The sequence below is a fragment of the Pseudophryne corroboree genome, chromosome 1, assembly GCF_028390025.1.
Source record: "Pseudophryne corroboree isolate aPseCor3 chromosome 1, aPseCor3.hap2, whole genome shotgun sequence".
NCBI classification, from domain to species: Eukaryota; Metazoa; Chordata; class Amphibia; order Anura; family Myobatrachidae; genus Pseudophryne; species Pseudophryne corroboree.
In genome coordinates, this window is record NC_086444.1 from 367,037,836 (window position 1) to 367,055,919 (window position 18,084).

An 18,084-nucleotide genomic window follows, 5' to 3' on the forward strand; every position below is an offset into this window, starting at 1 on the left:
GTGCAGAGAGAGTTAGATTTGGGTGGGTTATTTTGTTTCTCGGCAGGGTAAATAATGGCTGCTTTATTTTTATACTGCAATTTAGATTTCAGTTTGAACACAACCCACCCACATCTAACTCTCTCTGCACATATTATATCTGCCACACCTGCAGTGCACATGGGGGGTAATTCCAAGTTGATCGCAGCAGGAATTTTGTTAGCAGTTGGGCAAAACCATGTGCACTGCAGGGGAGGCAGATATAACATGTGCAGAAAGAGTTAGATTTGGTTGGGTTATTTTATTTCTGTGCAGGGTAAATACTGGCTGCTTTATTTTTACACTGCAAATTAGATTGCAGATTGAACACACCACACCCAAATCTAACTCTCTCTGCATATGTTAAATCTGCCTCCCCTGCAGTGCACATGGTTTTGCCCAACTGCTAACAAAATTCCTGCTGCGATCAACTTGGAATTAGGCCCCTTGTCCACAGGTTGTGTACTTTGTCTGGCTTCATCGTACTATTAGCCTGATTGTTGCTTTATTACAATGTCTAACAATAAGGGCAGTAAAACTCTGGAGGCTCCTGTAAAATGCAAGGTATGCTCCAGAGGTTCACCTGTGGGGGAAGCATTGTGTGATGGTCTGTGTACTAAAGGTCATACACCTCCCAGTCAGCCTGCAGCTCCTGTGACTACAATAGAGCCACCATGGGCTATGTTCACTACCCTCCTGGGGATTCTGGTGGGATCTCCGGTGCCACTGCCACCACAAATTGTCCCTATGGTAAATCCGCCTTCGGCTGAAAATTTGTCTCACCAACTGCAGCAGTTAAATCAGTCTTTGGTTAGACAGAAATCTACTCCAGGTCACTCCCGTGTCCCTGGGTCCTCTAAGTGGGCTTCTTCCTCCTCACAATCCACTAACCTCTCTGATGTTTCATCTGAAGAGGAGGGGGAGCATACGGTCCTGTCCTACACTGAATCCTGTGTTACTGACGAGGATTCTCCCTCACAAGTTGATGTCCCTGCCCTAGTGGTTGCTATTAAGCAGATCCTACAAATCTCAGCAGATGAGGATTCCACTACGTTGTCCAAGAAAACTGTTTAAACAGCAGAAACTGGTTAAAACTGTATTACCCCATTCTGATCATCTTGTGGACACTAGGCGGGAACCCTGGTCTACCCCAGGTAAGAAATTCCCGCTCCCTAAACGGTATTTGGCTCGATATCCTCTCTCTGCAGAGTTATGTAATAAGTGGGAGAATCCACCGCCGGTGGATTCTCGCGTCACCAGTCTCGTGGTGTCGTCTACTCTGCCTGTCACCACTGTCACCCCACTGAAGGAACCGACAGATAAGCGTGTGGAGGGATGCCTGAAATCCATATATTCCCTCACAGGGGCCATTCATAGACCTATGATAGCTGCTTCTTGGGCCGCAAAAGGTATTGAGGCGTGGGTTCAGGCGTTAGAGGAAGAGCTGCCCGAGGATATTTCTGACAATGCCAGATAATACCTGTCTCATATATGCACCGCCGCCTTTTACATTCAGGAGGCGTCCTCTGAGGCGGGGGTAATGGCAGCCAAAGCATCATCCACGTCTGTCCTGGTTCACCACATACTGTGGTTAAGATCGTGTAAAGTGGATTTAGACTCCAAGAAGACCTTGGAGGTACTCCCCTTCACTGGGGACATTTTATTTGGAGAGGACCTAAATAAAATAGTGTCTGAATTAGCAGCTGCTAAAACTGCTTTTCTTCCTCCTACTAATCCTTCAACGCAGAAGGTGAAAACTATCACTTTTCGTTCCTTTCGACCTCAAGGGAAAACCAAGGGTCAGACTTACCCGAGACAGTCTCGTGCTCCCAAGACCACCAAGCCCAAGACGAGGCAGCCCGTCAGCCTGCTTCAAAACAAGACAAGCCTGCTGCATGACAGGGCGGGCCTCCCCCTGGGGGGCCCCAGGGTGGGAGGCTGACTTCTACAGTTCGTCCAGGTCTGCTTAAAGACCACTACAGACGCTTGGGTACTGGAAGTTGTCTCTCACGGGTATGCTGTCTCCTTCAAGAGACGTTCCCCTCACCAGATCTGCACTACGGTACTCCCTTCGGATCCGTTAAAGAAGCAGGCTGTACAAACGGTGGTAGGTTCCCTCCTGAGTGCAAGAGTGGTTGTGCCAGTACCTGAGTCCAAGCGTGGCAGAGGATATTATTCGACCCTGTTTCTAGTGCAGAAACCCCAAATCACTGAACAAGTTTCTGAGGGTAGCCAAGTTTCGTATGGAAACGTTGCGCTCAATCGTGCTGGCCATGGAACCCGGAGATTACATGGTATCCCTGGATACACAGGATGGTTATCTGCATATTCCTATTGCCATATCGCATCAGCAGTTCCTGCGGCTTGCTATTGGTGACAGTCACTACCAATTCCAGGCTCTGCCATTTGGACTGGCCACGGCTCCTCGGATCTTCACCAAGGTTATGGTCGTGATTACGGTGCACCTCCGTCGCCAGGGAGTCAGAATCCTGCCGTACTTGGACGACCTGCTGATTCTGGTGAATTCCCACGATGTCCTCCTCAGTCATCTACAATTGACGGTGAGTTGCTTACAAGCCCATGGATGGTTGATCAATTGGATAAAGTCCTCCCTGGTCCCAGCTCAGAGCATGGTGCACCTAGGGACGCTTTTGGACACACACACAGTCAGAGAGTGTTCCTGTCTCCAAACAAGGTCCTGAAAATCCAGAACAGGATAAGACACTTCATCCATCACCCTAGAGTATCAATACACTTGGCGATGCAAGTACTTGGCCTGATGGTGTCGGCTTTCGACATGCTGGAGTACACTCAATTTCATTCCCACCCTCTGCAGCTATTAATTCTTGCCAAGTGGGATGGCTTGCCTCATCAGATCAGATCCCAAATTATCTTGTTGACTCCAGAGGTTCGTTAGTTGCTGACCTGGCGGCTCCAGGACCAGCAATTGAGCAGGGGACGTACCTTCTGGATCCCCGACTGGGTCCTCATGACAACGGACACCAGTCTGAGGGGATGGGGAGCGGTGTTGGAGCAACACTCTTTTCAGGGTCGGTGGACCAAGGAAGAATCACTCCTCCCAATAAACATCCTAGAGCCGAGGGCGGTGTTCAATGCGTTATCACTTGCCCTACCTCTGGTACAGAACAGGCTGGTTCAGGTACGGTCAGACAATGAACAAGCTCTACCGAGCGAAACGTGTGTCACTTCCGGTCACTTCCGGTTCCGGTGTTCCGAACTTCCGGTCAGTCGGACCGCGGACACCGGCGTCTCACCGCTAGGCTCATCTTCCAATACGGACATCAGTGTGCGGCACCCTGCAATGGAGGGGATCTCTGCCTTCTCATTGACGTAACAGGTTACACAGCAATCTCCGACTCTTGCCGGAGCCCTTTCCCCCGCTATCCCGCTATTGCATTTCTCCTGCATTTTCCCTGATGGTGTTATATTTCAAACAGGAGAACACAGACTGAGTCCCTATAAACTCCATTATAACTCCATTTTAGTCCAGTAAATAGATGGAACTTAATCTCACTTTTTTGGATTAGATTTATGCAGCACAGGTTATTGGCACTTTCTGACAATCAAGGACTCTCGGGATCATATCATACTTTAGCAGGAGCGGCACCAATGTCCAGAATATAGTAATCATTACTAATGTGGATACCTTTGCTCATATTCACCATTCTTTTGGTTCCCAATAGGTCCAGTCCCTACACAGGACTGTTTGTATCCTTTTTTCCTTCATCACATAAGTACCATACATTTTTTTGAAAAAAGGCTTTAAAAATCTGATTGTATTCCATTTTTGTACTGATCATACACAGTATTTGTAGAATAGTAGAAAATGTAACTGTTTTTCACTTTGCTAATGATACACAGTAATTGCAGAATATCAAAAGAATTAACTTCTAACAGTCCTATCAGCAAAATAGTGGTCCTGTCCGAAACAGAAGACCCTTTGCCTTGGATTATTTCTTTGATATAGGATTTCTGGAATTCTCTCTCATCCTGTTCAGACAACCTTGGGGCTCTGCAAGGCATTATGTAAACAGAGCACAAGGTTGCTATATGACAGGACAGCAGAAGTGTTCCTCAACTTTCTTCTGTTTCAGTGTCTTGTTCTGACACCCTCTCATTTCCTCATTCGAAGTTTAGGCAGATGATGAAAAAGCAGAAGTGTTTTCAAAACATAGACCTGATTCGCTCTTTCAACTCTTATCATAGCACTGTGTTTTTCACCCAAGTATTTGCATTACTATTTGTCAATGTACTCAGTATCTGTTGATGAATTTTGTCGGTTCTCATAGGCATTCCAGATTAGATGACACATGGTCCCCAGTATTATCAGATGTGATATACTTACCTGCGGTCAAACCACACTGATTATGCCCAATCTCATCTGATTTTGAAAACCAAGCACTGTGGGCCAGGCCAGTACCTGGGTGGGAGACCACCAGAGAATACCAGGTACTGCAGGTAGTTTTATCCAAACCAATAAAACCCACAGACATTTTTGATCGGACTACATATGGTTCTCGTGTCAAGAGGTGTAACCTATTTACCTGCGGTCAAACCACACTGAGTATGCCCAACCTCGTCTGATCTTGGAAGCCAAGCACTGTGGGCCAGGTCAGTACCTGGGTGGGAGACCACCAGAGAATACCTGGTACTGCAGGTATTTTCAGTTACACAGGACCTGGAACCAAGCATTAGGGTACATCCTTCATAATTAGTATTTTATCATCGAATCATTTAGAGCCCGGCATACAATTTTTTCATTTTTTTCTTTTTCTTCCAGAGATATTTTCTATCATAGTGCATATGCCACTATAATAGGAAAAAGAAATTTATTTGTAACATCGGATATATATTTTTGCTCATTGAGCTACTACGCCAGTAATTGTTTTGTTATATTGACATTTGTGTATATATTTCTATATTATTATATATATTTTTTCACTTTTCTCTTTCTTTGTTGCCTTTGAGCCCTTATTTTAGGAGGACTAATAATAAAAGTTATATTTTAAATTTGATAACAAATCTTTTTTCATCAATACAAGTGTGCCCCAGAAGAGACATATAGTCTTTCTTTTTTCTCTTGGTTCCGGTACTATACGGGAACCATCCTTCTCACTTTCACAATGCCATGACAGTGGCATACATAAACCAGCAAGGTGGCACTCAAAGCCACATGGCTGTGAAGGAAGTGTCAAAAATCCTTTGCTGGGCAGAATGCCATCTGCCAAGTATATTGGCAGTGTTCATTCCGGGTACCTGAACTGGGAAGCGGACTACCTCAGTCGCCATGACATACATGCCGGAGAGTGGAGTCTTCATCCAGAAGTCTTTCAACTCCTAGTGGACAGGTGGGGTCTACCGGACGTAGACCTCATGGCGCCTTGACACAATCACAAGGTTCCAGTCTTCGGATCTCGGACCAGGGATCCTCGAGCAGTGTTCGTGGACGCACTGGCGGTGTCATGGAGCTTTCGGCTGCCTTACATGTTCCCTCCAGTGTCACTCCTGCCCAGGGTCCTACGGAAGTTCAAACAGGAAGGAGGAATGCTGATTCTAGTTGCTCCAGCGTGGCCCAGAAGGCATTGGTTCTCAGACCTGCAGGGTCTATCGACAGGACATCCCCTTCTACTTCCTCAACGGCCAGACCTCCTCGTACAGGGCCCTTGTCTCTACCCAGACCTGGCCAGACTGGCGTGGCTCTTGAAGTATCACTCCTGAGAGCCATAGGATTTTCAGCGGCGGTTATTCAAACTATGTTGAAAGCCCGCAAACCGCCTCTGCCCGGATTTATTACAGGGCTTGGAATTCTTACTTCACCTGGCGTGCTGAGAAGAATTATGATGTCCATAGATTCAGAACTTCCAGAATACTGGATTTTCTGCAAAGAGGCCTGTACTTAGGTCTTCGTCTGGCCTCCCTCAAGGTTCATATATCTGCCTTGTCGGTTTGGTTTTAGAGAATCATTGCCTCTATACCTGATGGGGGTAATTCCAAGTTGATCGCAGCAGGATTTTTGATAGCAACTGGGCAAAACCATGTGCACTGCAGGGAAGGCAGATATAACATGTGCAGAAAGAGTTAGCTTTGGGTGGGTTATATTGTTTCTGTGCAGGGTAAATACTGGCTGCTTTATTTTTACACTGCAAATTAGATTGCAGATTGAACACACCACACCCAAATCTAACTCTTTCTGCACATGTTATATCTGCCTTCCCTGCAGTGCACATGGTTTTGCCCAGTTGCTATCAAAAATCCTGCTGCGATCAACTTGGAATTACCCCCGATGTTCAGACATTCATTCAGGGCGTTATTCGGATTCAGCCTCCCTATGTCCCTCCTGTGGCTCCATGGGATTTGTCTGTTGTGCTGAATTATTTATTTATTTATTTATTACCAGTTATTTATATAGCACACACATATTCCGCATCGCTTTACAGAGAGAATATTTGGCCATTCACATCAGTCCCTGCCCCAATGGAGCTTACAGTCTATATTCCCTACCACATGAACATGTACACACATAAACACTAGGGTTCATTTTTGTTGGGATCCAGTTAACCTACCAGTATATCTTTGGATTGTGGGAGCCCTACAAGAGACTCCATTTGAACCTCTTGAATTGGTGGACCTTAAATGGCTCACAGCCAAGGTCCTGTTCTTGCTGGCTATTGCCTCTGCAAGACAGGTGTCCGATTTAGGCGCTTTGTCCTGTCGTCCACCCTTTCTCATCTTCCGCTGGGACCGGGCAGTTCTACGAACTCGCTCAGGTTATTTGCCTAAGGTGGTGTCATCCTTTCACCTTAACCAAGAGATTTTGGTTTCAGCCTTTGTCTCTTCAGATTTGTCTCCCAAAGAACGTTCTGTGGATGTGGTTAGGGCTCTCTGTATCTATGTGGAGAGGGGTTCACTACGGCTGGCCGGCGGTCGGGCTCCCGGCGACCAGCATACCGGCGCCGGGAGCCCGACCGCCGGCTTACCGACAGCGTGGCGAGCGCAAATGAGCCCCTTGCGGGCTCGCTGCGCTCGCCACGCTACGCGCGCCACACTATTTTATTCTCCCTCTATGGGGGTCGTGGACCCCCACGAGGGAAAATAAGTGTCGGTATGCCGGCTGTCGGGCTCCCGGCGCCGGTATACTGAGCGCCGGGAGCCCGACCGCCGGCATACAGAAGACCACCCTGTGGAGAGGACTGCCTCTATCAGGAGGTCAGATACCTTATTTGTTCTGTTGGGTTTTCACAAACGTGGCTGGCCTGCAAATAAGCAAACCTTGGCCATATGGATTAGAATGGTGATTGCACAAGCCTATGCGCAGCTCCTGCTGCAGTTTAAGCTCATTCTACTCGGTCTGTTGGACCTTCTTGGGCGACCCGCCGTGGCGCGTCCCCAGAACAATTGTGCAAGGCGGCTACGTGGTCCTCAGTGAACACGTTCATTAGGTTCTATGCCTTTGATACTTCCGTCTCCCAGGATGCTTCCTTTGGACACCGGGTTCTCTTACCCACTAAGGCGCGTCTCCTCCCTTAAGGAACTGCTTTAGGACATCCCCGATGTTTCCCTGTGGAAACCAATGTACCCTGCTGCAGAAAAGTAGAGTTATGGTAGACTTACCATTGTTAACTCTCTTTCTGTAAAGTACATTGGGTTCCACAGGGCGCCCATCCTGACGCACCTAGCTTTTTTGGGTTGTATGGCGTTAGCCGCTGATACCCTCTCCTGTCGTGAGAATGTGGTTCTATGTGACTAACATCTGCCTTCTCTTTTACCTGCTCCTGCATTGGACTGGTTGACAAAACTGAGCTCTCAGTGCCTGGAGGCGGGGTTATAGAGGAAGCTCCAATGCATCCTGGGACAGTCAGGGCTTTGCCTGATGGTGCCTCTGGATCAAGATCCCGCTCTACACCCCAGTGTTTCCCTGTGGAACCCAATGTACTTCGCAGAAAGAGAGTTAACAATGGTAAGTCTACCATAACTCTCCTTTTGGCAGCTGGGTTAACAAATCTAATTTTTTTGTTTGAAACTAACATTGAAAATATTGCATATGGGACTATAAATGTAGTTGTAAAAAGAAATAAAAATGTAACCTACACTTACAGTAAGTTATCCCAGTGGTAATAATTTAACCTAATGAAGTTCTCATTGAATGTTAGACGCTAGCTGTTGAGTACAAGATTCCTCTATCACATGTACAGTGCATAATGTGATATATTTGAATAGGATAACAATCATGTGCTTTATTATTATACAGATAGTACATCATACTAGATTCCTAGGACTAGCGTGTACTACAATGCTACACATTACCAATATGGTATATTAAACCGCATGCACTATCAGTATTTACTATTTATATCTTTATAAAGGGGTCAGAAACATACACTATAGGTGCCATATTCTCTGCAAGATGACTGTCCTCTCTGGTAGTTGGACATGCCTCTGTGGTCACTGGCCACACCCCTTAAGCATGGCTGCTGCCACTGCATTCCCCTTTTAGGCCCATCATGCCCTATTCTGGCACTGTCCATGTCCAGTGGGGCTCAAATCTATTTTCATCAACATTGGGCCTAAATTGTACTGATTTCAACAATCAGCTGCATAGGTATATTTTATGATTTGTTTCAGAATTGGACATTGGATGACAGAAAAAAATCCAATTATTTATCTTCAACCCCTGGACTGTGTAGCCGGCCATTGGGGAGCAGGTAAGAGGGTCTTAAATCGCCGTCCGCTGTTTACCGGGAGACGGACGCCAACGCAGGCTGTGGACACTGGCGCCAACCATGGACTCCACTAGACCACCAGGGTATGTAGGGGCAGAGGACATATTTATTATGGGCTCCCCAGTACCAGTGGCTAAAACGCCAGCATAAGGGAGGGATCGCCAGCTTGTAGTCCCTCCCCCAGCTTTGGGCACCAGTCCACCGTGGACTTTCTGCTGTTTAGCTGCAGCACCACACCCTCCTCCCCTCAGAGACTTCGGCAGCAATACCAGTGCAGGCAAGCCAGGTCTCCGGGAATGCTGGGTTCAGTCTCCCTGTAAAAACGTCTCCAAGGAGCCAGGTTTTTACATCACTTATATCCTACCTGCTGACAGGGTCGGATCTAGACTTTTCTTTTAGGGGGGGCGGTTTACGGTTTAATCTTGACCCCTCCCCTCTCCAGTCCCGACTCCTCCCCTCTCTCGTCTTGACTCCACCCCTCTCATCTTGACCCCTCCCATCTTGACTCCTCCCCTCTCCCGTCCAAATTCATCCATCACACAAATAGGTATAATTGCAGGTAAAGGATTTGTTAGTGGATGTTAGGTATAATAATCACTTCTACAACACATCAAAGCAAAGTTGCCCAATATGACATCTATCCAAATCCCTCCTTATGTTCATCATAATGTATGACACGTCATGTACAATTGTGATACCTACAGTATAAAAAGTTATAATCCCCTAATATTGGGGTATAGCAAAAGAAAATTAAATATAAACAAAATGTCTGGAGTAATTATTTGCAGCTATTTCTCATCTTAATATGAGGTACTGATATAGAGACAGTCAATCATCAAGGTTTATATGTCAACGTCGTTATGAAATACAGTATTATCATAAACCTTGATGATTGACTGAATCTATATAAGCGCATTATATTAAAATGAGAAACAGTAACAATGTGATAATATCTATAATTCCTTTCTTTGGGATACTAGCAACTTTTATGGATACAAATGGTAACAACTGGCATTTTATGTGTTACTGAACCAGGAAGGGAAGACACATTATAATACCCTGTTATATTATTATAATAAGGGGAACTGCTGAATAGTACCAAGGGGATTTTAGGCACAGAGTCTTGGGGGGTTAGACCAATTATTTGATAATCCCACACAGTACTCAACACTTGCCAACCCTAATAGATGAATTCCACATTTGTAATTGTCCAATAATGGAGTTTGAGACTAACCAGGATTAAGTGAGAGTACGTAATACTCGCAGGAGTTCACCTGTAGATTAAAATCCCTTTTGCATCTATGTGCCACATAGGTTTGGGAAATCCCCCCACCACCCTTTTTTTTCCAGAAAAATGTTGCAAGTATACCATAGTTATCTGATTGATACAATTAATTTAAGGAATTATAGGTATTATCACATTGTTGTATAGAATTTAGCCAGTGCTACTGCATATGTAGGTTGTTCATAAATATACCACTTCAGATACAGCAGATGTCATACTTCTTATTAGGCTCATTCAGCTATCTCCAATGAAAGGGATAAGCAAATATAGTGAAGTACTGTTTAATAATTGTAAATTTCAGCCAAACCTGAGCCTGCACCAGTGGGAGAACCCAGGACTTGCACTGTTTCAAGTGCATTCTGAACTGCTTAAATAACAGTTCATGTCTAGCTGGAATTGTCAAAATTTGGCCACTTGGAAATACATGTGATCTGTGTGGAGTTTATATGTTTTCGTTTTTCTCATATTAAATCTTACAATTATTAAACAGTGTTTCACTATAATTGCTTATCTCTTACATTTTGGGTATATCTGAATGAGCCTAATAAGAAGTATACTGTGAGATATGACATCTGCTGTATCTGAAGTGGTATATTTATGAATGACCTACATACTGTATGCAGTAGCGCTGGATAACTTCTATTCAACCTTTTTTGGCACATATTTGGTGAAGATGTGAGGATACCTTTAAGTAAAATATTGAGCTCACCGAGCTGCTTTTTTTCTGCTTGTGCGCACTGCTAGGATTGTCTATTTTATAAATCTATTATCAGATTGTTAATGTTTCTCATGTTAATATGAGGTGCTGATATAGAATAAGTCAATCATAATTAATCCAGGCATTCTGCTTTAATTTAATATTTTTTTGTTATACCCCAATATTAGGGAATTACAACTTTGTATACTGTAGGTATCACAACTGTACATGATGTGTCATAAATTATGATGAACATATAGATGGTATAATAGAGGGCCATCAAAATACGGCATTTGTGGCAACAGTAGTGACAAGACATTTGGCATAATTCAAACTTGATCGTAGCCGTGCAGCTACGATCAGTTACTCAGACATGCGGGGGGGGGGGGGGGACCCAGCACAAGGCTAGTCCGCCCCGCATGTCTGACTCCCCACCGTACAAGTTCAAAACCATCGCACAGCGGCAATGCTTTTGTACTTGATGAGTAGCTCCCTACCAGCGCAGCTCCTGGGCACAGGCAGGGAGCTACTGGTCACTGACCGGGTCACAGCGGCTGCGTGTGACGTCACGCAGCAGCCTGCCCCCCGCACGGTCCGGGCACACCTGCGTTGCCTGGACCGCACCCCTAAAAAGGCAGCAAAACGCCACCGGCCCGCACCCTCCTGCCCAGCGTCCGCCTCTGCCTGGCAGGGCTGAGATGGCCGTCGGCTGTCTGCCATGCACCAGCGTATATGTGCAGTTCAAACCTGAACGGCTGCTGTGAGAAAATGCACAGCAGCCGATCAGGTCTGAATTAGGCCCCTTGTCTGTAATGACATCAGTTATAAGAGAGTGAGGCTCCCGAGGACGCACCATATCAAGCAATTGAAATATTTCTAGGGATTTGGATAGATGTTATATTGGGAGACTTTGATTTGATGTGTTGTAGAAGTGATTATTATACCAAACACCCACTAACAAATCCTTTACCTGCTTATCTTGCAATATATCCCTACCAGCTATTAGGGTGCCATTTATAATCAAGGGATCTCTCCCACTGATATATAAACTGATGCACATTATAGGACCAATGCTATACAGGAACTTGAAGACGTTAATACTCATTTGTGAGGCTATAGTGAGGGCACCTTGTAGGGGAATTACACGGTGAGGACAATTCCGAGTTGATACCTTGTAGAAGGAGTATGGTGTTATGAGAAAGTAACCAAATAGAGGACAGATTAGCATACACCATATTTCTTGTATAGCATTTTTATGCACATTTTCTGTACTTTTACACGCATCTCTCTATTATTTTAGTATTTCACTGACAGGACATGATATGTAATGTTTAATATTATGAAATACAAGGAATATTTTAAAACCTATAAGTGCATCTACTACAGACATCCTCTGTTCTACTGTATCGCACATATGTGAGACTCAACCTGTAATACCCTGCCTAGGGAATATGGCAAGAAGATCTCTTACTGGCTGGTTCCTCTGCAACAGGCTGGTAAGATGGTCCCTTTTCCACAGGCTGGTCAATGGCACAGATTGGCAGGAAAGTCCCTCTGGCTGGTCTCTGGGTGCAGGAATGCAGCATGCTCTCAGTGTGGAAAAAAGTAAACACACTATAGTATACTGTTTGTATTAGCCCACTAGCCTGTCTTATAAGTGAAGCCACGCCCCCAACACACAGCCACACTTCCTGGATCTGTTATCAGCAAGGAGACGCTGGGGAGATGAAAGCAGTCTCAATCAACAAACTATGTTGATTGATTAACTGCCGTGCAGGCCAAAAGGGTGAGTGAGGAGGAAGGGGCACCCGCTGTGAGCTGCTGCGACTCACACCACTGACTATAGCTGACTGACTATAGCTGACGGCCAGCTGAGATAGGAAGGGGTTAAGGAGCAGGACTTCACAGACAGATTGTCTGTAGGCAGAAGTGTGCTAGGGGGGGCGATCGCCCCCACCGCCCCCCTCTGTATCCGTGCCTGCCTGCTGACAACCAAAGCTGAGTAGTTAATAAAGTGCTCATTGTAGTTATTTCTCTGCATTGTATGTGACTTGTGCTAGTTTCTGCAGTCTGATAGATAGATAGATAGATAGATAGATAGATAGATAGATAGATAGATAGATAGATAGATGCAGGTTGAGTATCCCTTATCCAAAATTCAAAATCCCACATTTTTGGATCCCCTACTGAGATAATGGCATATATATTGTATATTATGTGTATATATAGATATATTATATAGATATAATATACATATATATGTGTCATTATCTCAGTAGGGGAACCAAAAATGTGTGATTTAGAATTTTGGACAAGGGATACTCAACCTGTGTATGTGTGTATATGTGTATGTGTGTATATATATATATATATATCTGTCCCTGTCATTTTTCTCTGCCTTGTGACCAGGTGCTGTCAGGGGTCCTCTTTATACCATTCAGCATTACTGCTGGCAATGGTCACATACTATAGCAGGCGACCACACCCTCGTTTGTATGCTATTGTGTGTGTGGGTGACTCCCTATCATTGCAGCTATGTCTAGCAAAGCAAAAAGTCGCAAACAGCCTGTCACCCCAGTATTACAGTCATGTAGATTGTGCTCTGCAGGTTAACTGCAGAGGATGTAGTACAGGATGGGCTCTGTGTGAACTGCTTTGCACCTCCTGGCCAGTCCACATCCCCAGCACCTACTCAAGAACCCCCATGGGCATCTTTTACTCGGTCACTGGGTACCTTAGTTGATTGGTTAACTCCCCCTATGTTAGCACCGCTTAATATTGTCCCTATGACTATCCCACCTTGGATGGATACACTGAATACTACAGTTCAGAACTTAACCCAAATGTCCCTAGCATTACAAAGGATGTTACCTGGACCTAAACCATTCTCTGGGTCCACCACCAGGACCCGTTCCTCTCTGTCCACTGCTATATCGGACTCCAATGAGTCATCAGTGGAGGAAGGGGAGAACACATAGGGGTAAATTTACTAACATTCGTAATTTTCGGAAAAAGGTCAAAGTTCAATCACGAATGACATCGAAAGTGTAAAACTGCAACTTTTTGAATTTATTACGCCTAATTTACTAAGCTGTCGTATTCGGATTTTTCATTTGTTCCGATGTCGATGTCATTCGTGTTTTTTTCCCGTTTTTTACGGCAGTGATTAGCAAAACACTGCCGACTTTATCACAATGAATCTCGGCCGGATCTGTGTGATCCGTGCTGGGGTTCATTTTTTTTTTTTTTTTAAATAAACACTGTAAAACTTAAAAAAAAATTGCGTGGGGTCCCCCCTCCTAAGCATAACCAGCCTCGGGCTCTTTGAGCCGATCCTGGTTGCAGAAATATGGGGGGGAAAATGACATGGGTTCCCCCATATTTAAGCAACCAGCATCGGGCTCTGCGCCTGGTCCTGGTTCCAAAAATACGGGGGACAAAAAGAGTAGGGGTCCCCCGTATTTTTAAAACCAGCACCGGGCTCCACTAGCTGGACAGATAATGCCACAGCCGGGGGTCACTTTTATATAGTGCCCTGCGGCCGTGGCATCAAAAATCCAACTAGTCACCCCTGGCCGGGGTACCCTGGGGGCGTGGGGACCCCTTCAATCAAGGGGTCCCCCCCCCAGCCACCCAAGGGCCAGGGGTGAAGCCCGAGGCTGTCCCCCCCATCCAATTGGCTGCGGATGGGGGGCTGATAGCCTTTTGTGAAAATGAAAAGATATTGTTTTTAGTAGCAGTACTACAAGGCCCAGCAAGCCTCCCCCGCATGCTGGTACTTGGAGAACCACAAGTACCAGCATGCGGCGGAAAAACGGGCCCGCTGGTACCTGTAGTACTACTACTAAAAAAATACCCAAAAAAAGACAAGACACACACACCTTGAAAGTAAAGTTTTATTACATCCATCCACACAAACATACATACATACTTACCTTATGTTCACACGAGGGTCTGTCCTCTTCTCCAGTAGAATCCATGGGGTACCTGTTGAATAAATTCTACTCACCAGATCCAGGGTCCCAGGCTCCTCGTAGCATCCATTTGTAATCCACATACTTGAATAAAATAAAAAAACGGAGAGCCGAGCCACGCACTGAAAGGGGACCCATGTTTGCACATCGGCCCCCTTTCCCCGAATGCCAGAAACCCACTCTGACTGATGTCTAAGTGGGTTTCTTCAGCCAATCAGGGAGCGCCACGTTGTAGCACCCTCCTGATCGGCTGTGTGCTCCTGTACTGAGTGACAGGCGGCACACGGCAGTGTTACAATGTAGCGCCTATGCGCTCCATTGTAACCAATGGTGGGAACTTTCTGCTCAGCGGTGACGTCACTTTAGGTCAACCGCAGGGCAGAAAGTTCCCACCATTGGTTACAATGGAGCGCATAGGCGCTACATTGTAACACTGCCGTGTGCCGCCTGTCACTCAGTACAGGAGCACACAGACGATCAGGAGAGTGCTACAACATGGCGCTCCCTGATTGGCTTAAGAAACCCACTTAGACAGAAGTCAGAGTGGGTTTCTGGCATTCGGGGAAAGGAGTCCCATGTGAAAACATGGGGCCCCTTTCAGTTCGTGGCTCGGGTATCCGTTTTGTTATTTTATTCAAGTACCTGGATTACAAATGGTTGCCCCGAGGACCCTGGGACCCTGGATCTGGTGAGTAGAATTTATTCAACAGGTACCCCTTGGATTCTACTGGAGAAGAGGACCGACCTGCGTGTGAACATAAGGTAAGTATGTATGTATGTTTGTGTGCATGTATGTAATAAATCTTTACTTTCACGGTGTGTGTGTCTTGTCTTTTTTTGGGTATTTTTTTAGTAATAGTACTACAGGTACCAGCGGGCCCGTTTTTCCGCCGCATGCTGGTACTTGTGGTTCTCCAAGTACCAGCATGCGGGGGAGGCTTGCTGGGCCTTGTAGTACTGCTACTAAAAACAATATCTTTTCATTTTCAAAAAAGGCTATCAGCCCCCCATCCGCAGCCAATTGGATGGGGGGGACAGCCTCGGGCTTCACCCCTGGCCCTTGGGTGGCTGGGGGGGGGGGACCCCTTGATTGAAGGGGTCCCCACTCCCCCAGGGTACCCCGGCCAGGGGTGACTAGTTGGATTTTTGATGCCACGGCCACAGGGCACTATATAAAAGTGACCCCCGGCTGTGGCATTATCTGTCCAGCTAGTGGAGCCCGGTGCTGGTTTTAAAAATACGGGGGACCCCTACTCTTTTTGTCCCCCGTATTTTTGGAACCAGGACCAGGCGCAGAGCCCGATGCTGGTTGCTTAAATATGGGGGAACCCCTGTCATTTTTTTCCCCATATTTCTGCAACCAGGATCGGCTCAAAGAGCCCGAGGCTGGTTATGCTTAGGAGGGGGGACCCCACGCAATTTTTTTTGAAAAAATAATCACTTTCCCACCCCTTCCCACTGATATACATGCACGGATCTCATGGATCCGTGCATGCCTATCCAATCACGGATAAAAAAAGCAGGTCTGTTTTTTTTAAGCACTTTTTTACGAGTTGTAATTTTTCACGGCAGTGTTTTGTTTTTTTTTGCTTTGCACTTCTTAGTAAATGACCGAGATTCATACTTAAACAGCCGCGTTTTGACCGATGGTGTATTCATTCGTAATTTTTTTGTTGGACTTCCAAAAAATTACGAATGCCCTCATCACTGCCGTGATTATTGCTTAGTAAATTACCGAGATGACACTTTGATGAAAAGACGGCATCTCGGTCAAAATCGGGACCTTAGTAAATTTACCCCATAGTCTGTCACTGATTCCTGCATTATTGCAGAGGACTCTCCCAACACAGTGGAGGTAGCTCTGTTAATTGAAGTTATTAAACACATCCTTCAACTCACTGAGGATGAACCTGACCCTCTTGCTAAGAAAACAGATGTTTTTAAGCGACAAAAGATAATTAAATCTGAATTCCCCCATTCAGATCATCTCATGGAAATTAGACAGGAATCCTGGAAAACTCTTGATAAGAAGTTTCCCGTGTCTAAACAGTTGGCTTCCCGTTGCCCTATCCCTGCAGAGGAGTGTTCTAAGTGTGAAGCTCCCCCTCCGGTGGATTGCATATTGCACGTCTAGTTAAGATGTCTATTCTACCTGTCACTACTCTTTCCTCACTGAAAGAGCAAACTGATAGACGGATTGAAAATGTCTTAAGTCTATTTTCTCTGACGTCCTAGTGGATGCTGGGAACTCCGTAAGGACCATGGGGAATAGCGGCTCCGCAGGAGACTGGGCACAATTAAAGAAAGCTTTAGGTCACCTGGTGTGCACTGGCTCCTCCCACTATGACCCTCCTCCAAGCCTCAGTTAGATTTTGTGCCCGGCCGAGGTTGGATGCACACTAGGGGCTCTCCTGAGCTTCTAGAAAGAAAGTATATATTTAGGTTTTTTATTTTACAGTGAGACCTGCTGGCAACAGGCTCACTGCAGCGAGGGACTAAGGGGAGAAGAAGCGAACCTACCTGCTTGCAGCTAGCTTGGGCTTCTTAGGCTACTGGACACCATTAGCTCCAGAGGGACCGACCGCATGGAACTGGCCTTGGTGTTCGGTCCCGGAGTCGCGCCGCCGTCCCCCTTACAGAGCCAGAAGCAAGAAGAGGTCCGGAAAATCGGCGGCAGAAGACATCAGTCTTCACCAAGGTAGCGCACAGCACTGCAGCTGTGCGCCATTGCTCCTCATACACACTTCACACTCCGGTCACTGAGGGTGCAGGGCGCTAGGGGGGGGCGCCCTGAGCAGCAATAAAAAGACCTTGGCTGGCAAAAATACCACAATATATAGCCCCAGAGGCTATATATGTGATAATTACCCCTGCCAGAATTCAGAAAAAAGCGGGAGAATAGTCCGCGAAAAAGGGGCGGAGCTATCTCCTTCAGCACACTGGCGCCATTTCTCCCTCACAGCTCCGCTGGAAGGAAGCTCCCTGGCTCTCCCCTGCAGTCTACACTACAGAAAAGGGTAAAAAAGAGAGGGGGGGCACTAAATTTGGGCGCAGTATATATAACAGCAGCTATAGGGGACATAATTCAGTTAGTCCCTGCATTATATAGCGCTCTGGTGTGTGCTGGCATACTCTCACTCTGTCTCCCCAAAGGGCTTTTGTGGGTCCTGTCCTCTGTTAGAGCATTCCCTGTGTGTGTGCGGTGTGTCGGTACGGCTGTGTCGACATGTTTGATGAGGATAATGAGGTGGAGGCGGAGCAGTTGCATATAGAAGGGATGTCACCCCCTGCGGGGCAGACACCTGAGTGGATGGACTTATGGAAGGAATTGCGTGCACGCGTCGACTCCTTACACAAAAAATTTGACGA

General features: G+C 46.1%; 1 protein-coding gene and 2 pseudogenes across 6 annotated transcripts in view; all 3 read left to right on the plus strand.

The window, feature by feature from the left end:
- The window catches only part of CABIN1 (calcineurin binding protein 1), a 459,275-nt gene that overhangs the window by 307,079 nt on the left and 134,112 nt on the right, over nt 1-18,084 (plus strand). The gene's annotated exons all lie outside the window — the stretch shown is intronic.
- On the plus strand, nt 4,383-4,500 carry LOC134945321 (5S ribosomal RNA; annotated as a pseudogene).
- Nucleotides 4,582-4,699, plus strand: LOC134944220 (5S ribosomal RNA; annotated as a pseudogene).